This window comes from Camellia sinensis, chromosome 4 (assembly GCF_055761805.1).
Source record: "Camellia sinensis isolate YWXY chromosome 4, ASM5576180v1, whole genome shotgun sequence".
Classification (NCBI taxonomy): domain Eukaryota; kingdom Viridiplantae; phylum Streptophyta; class Magnoliopsida; order Ericales; family Theaceae; genus Camellia; species Camellia sinensis.
The window spans coordinates 57,148,262-57,161,734 of NC_138964.1; positions in this window are offsets into that span (position 1 = coordinate 57,148,262).

Below are 13,473 nucleotides of genomic sequence, written 5' to 3' on the forward strand. Positions count from 1 at the left end.
AGGAGGCAGCACTGATCGGCAAGGGAAGGAGAAACTAGTGGTGACGGTGAGAAAAGGCTAGCGGCGGTGAATTGATCGGCAAGGTAATGAAGAGGAATCGATGAAATGCTGTAACGCCCTCAAAATTAACCCATTATATATCATTGACATTCATTATTTAAAGAAGACATTCTATTAATTCATTCATCAGAGTATTACAAAATAAAGCATTACATGTATCATTGAATAAAATGCCCTACAGGCTTACATCTTTCCAAGCCAACACTTGGATACAAAAATATGAGTTCTATCTCAATACAAGAAAAGCCCTAGGCTTGAATGTTTACATGTACTAATAATTTAAGACAGTTAACTAAAAGTAGTCTTCTTCAATCCAGAAGCCAAACCCTCCCAAGCTAATTCCTTGGAGGTAGCTTATCACCTGAACCTGAAAATGATGTTCCCATAAAGGGTGAGCCACAGCCCAGTAGAAATATACTAAACCACATATAAGCAATGAATAAAGCAATGGCATTCAACAGATGGTTAACCAAGATAGTCCATTATTTCATTTTACAGTCTTATAACACTATTGTCTAAAACTCATTTTACCTTCCAATTTTATCAACATGGCTCAGAACCTGGCCAAACTTACAACAGTGAATTACATATATCATATTCACATCCTTCCATTATCAACAAACAAATGAGACTCAAGCTCAAATCAAAACACTTCATACTTCCAGATTGATACACATTTTAGTGCTGTATCAATAAAACACTTCTATAAATAAGCACACATAAAAGTGATGCTAATGGAGTCCATCCCCTATCTCCTCCCAAACAAAATCCGGTTTAGAGGTCCATCCCCTATCTTCCCCTAAACCGTGGAGTACATCCCCTATCTCCTCCCACACACAAACAATGTATGCAAATGCAATGCTCAATCAATACACGTATTTTCTGTATCAATGCCACAGTCAAAATTAATAACTTAACCAATGTGATTAGTTCCAGTTATTCCTAATCCACATGCAATGTCTACAACAATCACGACTATCCTCCACCGATAGCCCAAAACAGTTATTTCTAAACTGAAAATAACCATGTCCACAATTCAATAGACAATGATTCAAATTATCCAATTATGCTATTTAATTAATGAATTCCCCAATTCCATGAATTTAACCATCTTTTCCCAATTCCAAGAATTACTTATACAAATCAATTCAATAATTCAACTAGGGTTTTTCCCAAAATTTACCAAAGTATTCCCAACATATTAAAATACCAAAACTTAGAACATAACCTATAAAGTGGAGTAGGAAATCCCTACCTCAAAGAAAACAACCCAAAAGGTGAAGAAAGAGATGAGTGCCCAAATACCAAAGTGCTCCAAATCGCCAAATGCTCAGATTAAATGGTAGCCCTTGCCTCACTCTATCTTTTATATGAAGGATCTAGGGTAGAAACACACCCTAAGTGGATCAAATCTAAGAAAGAAGGTGAGTAGGGAGAGAGAAAAGTCGGACCAAGGGTTTGGAATCAAAAGAAAATGAAAAAGACTGATCAAATCCCGCTGCTGTGTATATAAACTGGACAGGCTCGCTCGAGCGAAGACTTGGTCGCTCGAGCGACCAGACACAGAGAAACTACGCTCGAGCCAAGGAAGCCTTGCTCGAGCCAACAACTCAAATGCTCGCTCGAGCGAAAGAAAGCTCGGTCGAGCGAAGAACTCAAACCCTCAGGTCTGAACCCAGACACACGCTCGAGCGAAGGAACTATAGCTCGAGCGAAGGATGAACTAACTCGCTCGAGTGAAGAAAAGCTCGCTCGAGCCAAGAATGCACAGCTACAGGTCCAAATCAAACACTACCTCTCGCTCGAGCGAACAACTCCTCGCTCGAGCGAAGAACCAAAAACCTGGACAGTAACTCTTGGTTTCTAAACCCAACCAACCTGAAACAAACCTGCCCAACACATCCTATAATTCCAAATGAAAAAAAAAATAAGGGACAACAACAACAATTAAACAATGACAGAATCTACGGAACCTAAGTCCGGATACAATAATCAAATGGGAAAAGACCGGGGTCGCTATAACCTCCCCCCCTTCAAAGAATTTCGTCCCCGAAATTAAGCATAAGTTTTTTTTTTTTTTATAACAGATTTTTTTTTAAACAATTCATTAGTAAACATCTTGACCCAAAACTGGTCATTTCATTTCTTTATCAAGAGGCATCTCATATCAAATATATAACACAACATATATCTCAATCTGTATCATTATTATGCATTATTCCTTTCAATGCTAACAATCCCATATCATATTTAATTACATGATATACATAACACACTAAGCAATGTAATCAACATATGCAATACTATATCAAACTTCTATAATGAAGCAAGTTTCAAGATACACCCCTTTTCCAAAACATACTCAACGTTTTACAACCTAAGACATATGTAAAGCTCTTAAGTTCAACAATATTACAAAATCTAAATATAAGATTACAACTGAATAAACATGTCCGGGTATTTTTCGCGGACTTCCAATTCACGCTCCCAAGTGGCTTCCTCCACTCCATGATGTTTCCACAAAACTTTTACCAAAGGGATGGTCTTGCCTCGCAAAACTTGATCCCGCCTATCCAATACCCGAACCGGTCTCTCCTCATACGAGACATCCACATCAACCACTAAATCGGTCCAATCCAACACATGTGATGGATCCGGCTCATACTTCCGAAGCATACTCACATGAAACACGTCATGTACTCCAGACAACTGCGGCGGCAAAGCTAAACGATAAGCAGCCTCGCCAATCCTCTCAAGAATCTCAAACGGACCAATGAATCGAGGGGACAACTTCCCACTCTTCCCAAACCTCATCAAACCCCGTTTAGGTGATATCTTCAGAAAGACATGATCACCCTCCACAAACACCAAGGGTCTCCTCCTACGGTCGGCATAAGATTTCTGACGACTCTGTGCTGTAACAAGCCTCTTACGGATAAGCTCAACTTTCTCCGTCGTTTCCCTCACCAACTCCGGACCCAACAGAGGTGCATCACCCACCTCAGCCCAACAAACAGGAGATCTACACGGTCGGCCATACAAGGCCTCAAATGGTGCCATACCGATACTAGACTGGAAACTGTTGTTGTAGGCAAACTCCACCAACGGCAAGTGCCTCTCCCACGACCCACTAAAGTCTAGAACACAACCCCGAAGCATATCCTCAAGTATCTGAATAGTACGCTTGGACTGTCCGTCAGTCTGAGGATGATAAGCCGTGCTAAAGGTCAACTTAGTGCCTAAGGCACTCTGCAAACTCTGCCACAACCTGGCAGTAAAACGAGGATCTCTATCTGAGACGATCGTCACTGGGACCCCGTGCAATCTCACTATGTCCCGAATATACAAGTCGGCAAGATGATCTACCGAATCTCTCACGCGCATAGAAATAAAGTGCGCCGACTTAGTCAACCGATCTACAACCACCCAAATAGCATCACTACCCCGCTGAGTCCTCGGAAGACCTACAACGAAGTCCATAGTGACATGCTCCCACTTCCACTCGGCAATAGGCAAGGGTTGCAACAAACCCGCTGGCCTCTGATGCTCGGCCTTCACTTGCTGGCAAGTAAGGCACTTAGATACGAAAGCTGCCACATCTCTCTTCATACCCCGCCACCAAAACTGACGACCCAAATCCCGATACATCTTAGTGCCTCCCGGATGCACCGCAAGGCGTGAATGATGAAACTCTCGGAGTACCTCCTCTCGGCAAGACTCCGGCACAAACGGACGGTCTCGGTATCTCACACTCAGGTCGGAATACACCGTCAAACCCTTCTCAACCTTCCCACCAGAAATCTTCTCACGGAGAGATTCTACCTCAAGGTCACCTCTCTGAGCCTCTAACACTCGAGTCACAAGTGTAGGCTGTGCAACAGCAGAAAACAAGGACGCAGCCTCAACGGACTCGCCCAAAAGTAAATCAAACTCCCCAAGTGCACTCAACATCTCCCATTCTCGGATGGCTATACTGGCTATGACACCAACAGGTTTTCTGCTAAGGGCATCGGCCACCACATTGGCCTTTCCCGGATGATAATGCAACTCAAAGTCATAATCCTCTATGAATTCCATCCACCTCCTCTGCCTCAAGTTCAAATCTTTCTGTGTAAACAAATATTTCAGACTCTTATGATCTGAGAATACCTCAAATTTCTCCCCATAAAGATAATGCCTCCAAATCTTCAAGGCAAATATCACAGCTGCTAACTCTAAATCATGCGTAGGGTAATTCTGCTCGTGAATTTTCAACTGACGTGAGCCATAGGCAACTACTTTCCCCTTTTGCATTAACACACAACCCAGACCCTCTCGTGAGGCGTCACAATAGACTGTATAACCCAACCCTCTCTCTGGAATAATCAATACTGGAGCGGTGGTCAGTCTATCTTTCAACTCCTGAAACGACTTTTCACAAGTCTCACTCCATACAAATTTGACTCCCTTCCGAGTCAGCCTAGTCAACGGTGATGCTAACCTGGAGAAATCTTTCACAAACCGACGGTAATACCCAGCTAATCCCAGAAAACTGCGGATCTCAAATACACTCTTAGGCTGTGCCCAATCCTGCACTGCCTCTACCTTGGATGCATCAACAGACACTCCTTCACCGGATACCACATGACCTAAGAATTTGACTTCTCTCAGCCAGAACTCACACTTCCCAAACTTGGCATACAGCCTATGAGCTCTAAGTAACTCAAGCACCACCCTCAAGTGTGCCTCGTGCTCCTCCTCAGAAGGCGAATAGATAAGGATGTCGTCCACAAAAACGACTACAAACCGATCCAAGAATTCCCGGAAAATCCGGTTCATCAAGTCCATAAAGACTGCCGGTGCATTGGTGAGTCCGAATGGCATCACCAGAAACTCATAATGGCCATACCGCGTACGGAATGCCGTCTTCGAAATATCCTCTTCCCTGACCCTCAACTGGTGGTAACCCGATCTCAAGTCTATCTTAGAGAAACAACGGGAACCCTTCAACTGGTCAAACAGGTCATCTATACGGGGCATAGGGTACTTATTCTTGACCGTAGCCCGATTCAACTTTCGGTAATCTATACAAAGTCTCAAAGCACCTCCTTTCTTTTTAACAAAGAGGGCCGGTGCTCCCCACGGCGAAACACTAGGACGTATAAAACCCTTGTCTAATAACTCCTGGAGCTGGATCTTCAACTCAACTAACTCGGCTGGGGCAAAACGATAAGGTGCCATAGAAATCGGTGCTGTGCCTGGCACTAGGTCAATGGAGAACTCAATCTCCCGATGCGGTGGCAAACCAACAAGATCCTCAGGAAAGACGTCCGAGTACTCACAAACCACCCTTGGCAACTCAATCTGAGTCTCAACATCCTCATTAATCGAAAGGTTAGCAAGTAGACCACTAAGCTCACTCCGTCCTCGTGGAACATACCCCGGTGGCAACACATCACCAACCCGGTCCCCCAGAAAATGAAAATACTCTCCGCTCACAGTACAACAAGTGACCCTCTGGCGGTAGCAATCAATAACTGCCCGGTATGACGATAACCAGTCCATACCCAAAATAACATCAAAACCCCTCATAGGCATAACTACAAAGGAAAATGGGATTCTATGATAATCAACCTCTATATCACAACCCCTAACACCTTGTTTCAAAATCAATTCACCCCCAAGAGGTGACACTACACAAATAGGAGATGCTAACTGTGCTAACTCCAATTCCAAAACAGATGCAAATGCAGCAGACACAAAGGAATGAGATGCACCCGTATCAATCAAAACATTAGCAACCGAGTTGCAAAACAAGAAGGTACCTCTCACAACTGATGGAGTCGGTACAAGATCCTGCGCGGTAACAGCGTACACGCGCCCAGACGACCTCTGATCAACCTGCTCACCCCTAGGAGCATAAGATTGCTGCACTGTCTGGGACGATGAAGCCCCCTGATTAGCCCTCGAGGCCTGACCCGACTGAGCTGGCTGCTGACCCTGAATCGGCCTCAAACCAGATGCACCAGGTGTGCCACCCAACTGTGGGCAATACCTCTTCATGTGCCCTGGCTGACCACACTGATAACACGAGAGTGGCTGACCTCTACCCTGACTCTGGCTCTGAGATCGAGCCGATGATGATGCTGCTCTCTGCACTCCTCCCCTCTGAGGACAAACTGGAGACTTGTGGCCCAGCTGGCCACACTTGAAACAGGTAAAATCTCCCTGACTACCTTTCCCCGAACTAGCACTCGGCACAGGAAAAGTCGATCTAGAAAAACTACCCTGAGACTGCTGAGGATTAAAACCCTTCTGTCTCCTACCATCACTCTGACCATCCTGACTCCTCTTGGAGCCCTTTTGCCCTTCCTCCTCCTCCTGCATCATAATTTCCATGTGGGCTGCAGCATCAACCATACGCCCATAATCCCGAATCATAGTTCCCCCAACTCTCAGCTTGAGGCCACGCCTCAACTTCTTCTCAAACTCAATACAACGGCGTTCCTCAGACGCCACCAACTTAGGTGCAAACCTGGACAAACTAGTAAATGCAGCCTCAAATTCGGCCACTGAAGAACTCGCCTGCTTAAGCTGACAAAACTGGTCTCGCAGCTTCTCCCTGACTGCTGGAGATAAAAACTTCTCCTGGAAAGCATTCACAAAAGGCTCCCATGTACCTCCTATACGCCCCTTAGTAAACTTCCACCACTGACCTGCATCCCCCTTCAACTGGAAAGATGCCAAGGTCACTTTCAACCCCTCGTCTTCGATGCCAAGCATCTCAAACGTCTTCGTTGTCTGTTTGAGCCATTCATCTGCCTTAAGTGGCTCTTTAGGATCACCCACAAATTCATCCGGATTGGACCGGAAGAACTCCCTCTTCAGAAAGGAAGGTCCTGCATCCGCAATACCAGCCTGAGCTTGATTCTCAGCTCTAAGAATGCCTACTGACTCCCTGAATGCCCCTGCTATCTCTCGGGCTAGAGCGCCCATAGCCTGCTGGCCTACTGGCTCGGCCACATTGGCCTGGCCAATACCCTCTTCAACTGCCGGAATCTCCTCTGGCACAGGCACCTCCTGCCTACCCGGCCTACCACGCCTACCGCGTCCTCGTCCTCGTCCTGACATCCTAATAAAGGAAACAGAGACATTAGCACATTAATAAATGTGCCGAAGCTAAACACTCGCGTCCTAATGCAATGGACAACAATAATTCATTCCACGTAAGCACATAATCACATAAGCACCTACGAATTTCATTCCCGGATAATGATAGTCCCAATGCGTTACTATAGTTCCAGTTGGAAGCAGCAGTGATCAAGTGCCTTTCCAACAAGACTACTAGAAACTCAAGGGTCCAATCAACATCCTAGAAACTACATTCCATACCCATATAATCACATAAACATGTTAACACATAAGCATATAACATTACACTAAGTCTCTATCCAACGAGACGAACCCATTGTGATACTAATCACGTCCCACGTACCCAAAGTATTCAAACCCGGTACGCTTTGATACCAAGTTGTAACGCCCTCAAAATTAACCCATTATATATCATTGACATTCATTATTTAAAGAAGACATTCTATTAATTCATTCATCAGAGTATTACAAAATAAAGCATTACATGTATCATTGAATAAAATGCCCTACAGGCTTACATCTTTCCAAGCCAACACTTGGATACAAAAATATGAGTTCTATCTCAATACAAGAAAAGCCCTAGGCTTGAATGTTTACATGTACTAATAATTTAAGACAGTTAACTAAAAGTAGTCTTCTTCAATCCAGAAGCCAAACCCTCCCAAGCTAATTCCTTGGAGGTAGCTTATCACCTGAACCTGAAAATGATGTTCCCATAAAGGGTGAGCCACAGCCCAGTAGAAATATACTAAACCACATATAAGCAATGAATAAAGCAATGGCATTCAACAGATGGTTAACCAAGATAGTCCATTATTTCATTTTACAGTCTTATAACACTATTGTCTAAAACTCATTTTACCTTCCAATTTTATCAACATGGCTCAGAACCTGGCCAAACTTACAACAGTGAATTACATATATCATATTCACATCCTTCCATTATCAACAAACAAATGAGACTCAAGCTCAAATCAAAACACTTCATACTTCCAGATTGATACACATTTTAGTGCTGTATCAATAAAACACTTCTATAAATAAGCACACATAAAAGTGATGCTAATGGAGTCCATCCCCTATCTCCTCCCAAACAAAATCCGGTTTAGAGGTCCATCCCCTATCTTCCCCTAAACCGTGGAGTACATCCCCTATCTCCTCCCACACACAAACAATGTATGCAAATGCAATACTCAATCAATACACGTATTTTCTGTATCAATGCCACAGTCAAAATTAATAACTTAACCAATGTGATTAGTTCCAGTTATTCCTAATCCACATGCAATGTCTACAACAATCACGACTATCCTCCACCGATAGCCCAAAACAGTTATTTCTAAACTGAAAATAACCATGTCCACAATTCAATAGACAATGATTCAAATTATCCAATTATGCTATTTAATCAATGAATTCCCCAATTCCATGAATTTAACCATCTTTTCCCAATTCCAAGAATTACTTATACAAATCAATTCAATAATTCAACTAGGGTTTTTCCCAAAATTTACCAAAGTATTCCCAACATATTAAAATACCAAAACTTAGAACATAACCTATAAAGTGGAGTAGGAAATCCCTACCTCAAAGAAAACAACCCAAAAGGTGAAGAAAGAGATGAGTGCCCAAATACCAAAGTGCTCCAAATCGCCAAATGCTCAGATTAAATGGTAGCCCTTGCCTCACTCTATCTTTTATATGAAGGATCTAGGGTAGAAACACACCCTAAGTGGATCAAATCTAAGAAAGAAGGTGAGTAGGGAGAGAGAAAAGTCGGACCAAGGGTTTGGAATCAAAAGAAAATGAAAAAGACTGATCAAATCCCGCTGCTGTGTATATAAACTGGACAGGCTCGCTCGAGCGAAGACTTGGTCGCTCGAGCGACCAGACACTGAGAAACTACGCTCGAGCCAAGGAAGCCTTGCTCGAGCCAACAACTCAAATGCTCGCTCGAGCGAAAGAAAGCTCGGTCGAGCGAAGAACTCAAACCCTCAGGTCTGAACCCAGACACACGCTCGAGCGAAGGAACTATAGCTCGAGCGAAGGATGAACTAACTCGCTCGAGCGAAGAAAAGCTCGCTCGAGCCAAGAATGCACAGCTACAGGTCCAAATCAAACACTACCTCTCGCTCGAGCGAACAACTCCTCGCTCGAGCGAAGAACCAAAAACCTGGACAGTAACTCTTGGTTTCTAAACCCAACCAACCTGAAACAAACCTGCCCAACACATCCTATAATTCCAAATGAAAAAAAAAATAAGGGACAACAACAACAATTAAACAATGACAGAATCTACGGAACCTAAGTCCGGATACAATAATCAAATGAGAAAAGACCGGGGTCGCTATAAATGCTGTGCACAACAACATCGATGAATCTATGTATGTATGAAAGAGATGAAATTGAAATGTGTGGGTGTCAATTAGGTTTAATTGAGGAATTATTGTGTGTGTGTAAGTATATGTATAGTAGATGTAATCTGTGGCTGGATTGTACTTGCTCTGTGTGTGTATAACATGTGATTTTTTTTTATTTTTTTATTTTTGAAACAGAGGCAAGTCGGGTTGGTTAGACCTGCGGGTTGGCAAAATTTCACCCGCCACCCGCACCGACCCATCAGATCTGGGCCTCCAACTCGCTCAACCCGCTCGCCAGAGTTGAAAATTTGTATGGTTTGGAGCGATTCGGTGCAGTTTTGGCGATTTTGGCGGTATTATGCACAGCCCTAGTTCTGAATAAACTACTTGCAAACACATCGCTTAGAAATTTCTAGGATATTGTTCATGATTTAATAAATTGGTTTATGAATTATGCGGAATTTGTTCCATTTTTGAAGGAGTTACATTGTTGCATTTTGAGAAAGGAAAACATTTGACATGGCATTGCATCATATGCATTCATCACCATAAACATGGTAATCCCATATACTATTGTAATGTTATCTCTACTGGGCATTGTGCTCATCCCTTAATGGGAAAACAATTTCAAGTGCTAATGAGATGCTTTCTTCTCATTGAAGGATTGGAGCAATTGGAGCACGAAGGCTTCTTTTTGTGTTGTTGATTTTGGTAAAAATTATGAGCTATATTGTCTTGGGTCGAAACCCTCTTTTTGATACAAGGTTTCAACCTTGAATGACATAAGACGTAGGGCATTTACTTGCTATTTCTTTTGCTGTAATAGAAGTTCACATGCTATAAATTCAGGATAGGAATGTTTTGAATGTTTTAATGCCTGTGAATCTTTTGGAAATTCTTATATATTTTAATAAATGAAAAAAATAGAGGGGAAGTTATTTTGAAATGATGAGGGCTTGTGTTGATTGTTGAGTATTCTATTATATCAAGCATGTATGTACATGATGATATCTAATAAATGGATGAATGTGAGATTATTTAATGTTAATCAGGGTGATGAAAATAGGAGCATTACAGCGGGATGGGACAGGTGGCTGTGGTAAACCACACTTTGGCTTGGTCATCCCTCCTCGACAAAACTTGGATGCCCCTAAGGGCCCAAGCCTTACTACAAACTTGGTTTATATAAGCCAATCAAGTTTCCTTCTCTATTCCTATATGGTACAAGACAAAACACAGAAATACAAGAAACCCACCTAAATGAACTATTTCCAAATAGCTCATTTCGGCGTCGATTTCTCATTCACCCATAAATGGTTTTAATAAACTAGATTCATAATCTTTATCTCCACATAGCAACGAGAAACTTTGCCTTTTAAATCGACTAGTAATATTAAGTAGATCCCAGTTAATCAACTCCAAAAAAGGGCTCAAATTCATGGTTATAAAACCATTTTCCCAACAATCCCTTACATGAATGAAATTGATAAGAAATGGAATAACATGATGATTCTAAAGAGAGTACAGAATTCAGAGATATATTACATAGGATAGGTAGCTTTTGGCTTTGAATCTTTTCTTGTGAGACACATGAGATTTACTACCTAATCAGTGAACATGATGTCTTGAGCTGTTTAGCCGTTTGTGTAAACTAAGACAATAGAACTCACACAACATATTTCCAAACATAGCTTGGTTCTCATGATTGTGTTCATTTTGGTCCTGAATTACCTAGTATTTAATGAGTGCTCTAGAGAATTTCAGCCTTAACAATTATCATAGAACCGGTCTAATTCACACTCATAAAGGTGATTCTTATGAAAAGTGTCTTGCTATACTTCATTAGGTATTCCTAGATATAAAAATCATTAAAGGCATAGCTTATCCTAACATATTGCAGACATCATTATTTCATCCTAGAAATTGGTAGGAGTTTGACTCACTAGTGATCTTTATGAATCACATACAACTCGGTTGTCTCTTTGAACCTAGATTTTGAGATCTCTAGTCAACTAGGTTGGGTTGCCGTTATAATAACTCTTAGTTACTAGGCTTAAGCCATATTTCTCTCGATGAATTCTCAACTAACTGTCTTACTAACCCTTTAGTTAGTGGATTCGCTATATTGTCCTAAAACTTTATATATTCAATGAAAATGATTCCGTTGGAGAGTAGTTGTCTAATGATGGTCAATGACGAATGTGTCATGATTTATTATTATACATATGACTATGTGCTCTGCCTATTACTGATTGACTATCACAATGTATGCATATAGCAGGTACATGTTTCGATCACATTAGAATATCCTCTAGAAATTGACGAAGCCATTTTGCTTCTTCTCTAGTTTTATCTAAACCAATAAATTCCGATTCCATAATAGACCAGGCAGTGCAAGTCTATTTGGAAGATTTCCAAGACACAGTCTCACCTCCGAGTGTAAAGACATATTCACTTGTGAATTTTGAATCTCTACTATCTGATATCTAGTTTGCATCACAGTAACCTTCAAGTATTGTTGGATATCAAGTAATGTATAACTTAATGTTATGAGTAAATCTGACGTATCTTAGAACCCTAATAATTGCTTTCTAGTGTTATACCCCTGGGCTACTCGTATATTTGCTTAATTTACTTACTACATATGCTATATCGAGGCAGGTGCAGTTCATCAAGTACACTAAGCTTCCAATAATTTAGGCATACTCTAATTGAGAAATAATTTATTGTAAATTCTTACAAAGGAACATATTAATATATATAGGTGTTCTAGCAAGATGGTCATCATATTTGCTAAATTTCTCAAGTATTTTCTTAATGTAATGTGACTAGGACAAGGCATATCCTTATGATGTTTTGGTAATTTTCATACCAAGTATTACATTAGCAATACCCATACCTTTCATGTTAAAATGCTTAATCAATATTTTCTTGGTAGTTTTCATCAGGTCATTATTACTATCTATCATCAACATAAAGGCATACATACTATGGCATACCCTTTGTCCATGCTCTTAATATAAACACATTTGTCATAGTCATTAATTTTGAATCATTTTACATCATTGCGTTGTCAAATTTCTCATGCCATTGTTTTGGTGTTTGCTTTAAATCATATAACGATTTAACAAGTTTGAACACTTTCTTTTCTTTCTCTAGAACAAAAAACCCCTCTAGTTGTTCTATGTAATTTTTTTCATTTAATTCAATATTTAAGAAAGCTATTTTTACATCCATTTGATGAATTTCAAGATTATGCAATGCTGCAATGGCAATCAACATTCTAATGGATGTTATTCTAGTAATAGGTGAATATGTGTCAAAGTAATCAAGATCTTCTTTTTGTCCGTATCCTTTGACTACAAGTCTTGCTTTGTGTTTGTTAATTAATCCATCTACTTTCATTTTTCTTTTGAAAATCCACTTGTATTCAAGAGGTTTATTGTGATGACCCTGACACGCATATCATTTTTGTATGTTAATTATTGAGAGAATTTGCATGATTATGTGTTTAATTTTGTGCATATCTGTTTGTTCATGGAATATTTGTTAGAATACTTACTTTGAAACATAAATTGAAAGCCTAAATCAATTCAGAAACCGAAATTGACTAGTTCAATAGGCTCATTAGAATATTTGGAATCATGTCAGGGATTTGTTTAAAATTTGAGTCAGATTAAATTAATCAGATTAATCAATTAGAATTGAGTGAGTTTAATTAGATTTAAACTTGTTTTATTAATCAGAAACACACTTAATTAGGCTAACCTAATCTACCATACATATATATGTATGTGTGTGTGTGTGTGTGTGTGTGTTGAAAGCTTAGCGTTGAGTTCATTTCATCATTTTTGAGCTGAAATTATAGAGAGGGAGAGAGTGAGTTCAAACCCTAGAGAGAGAAGAGAAGAATTTGTGAAGA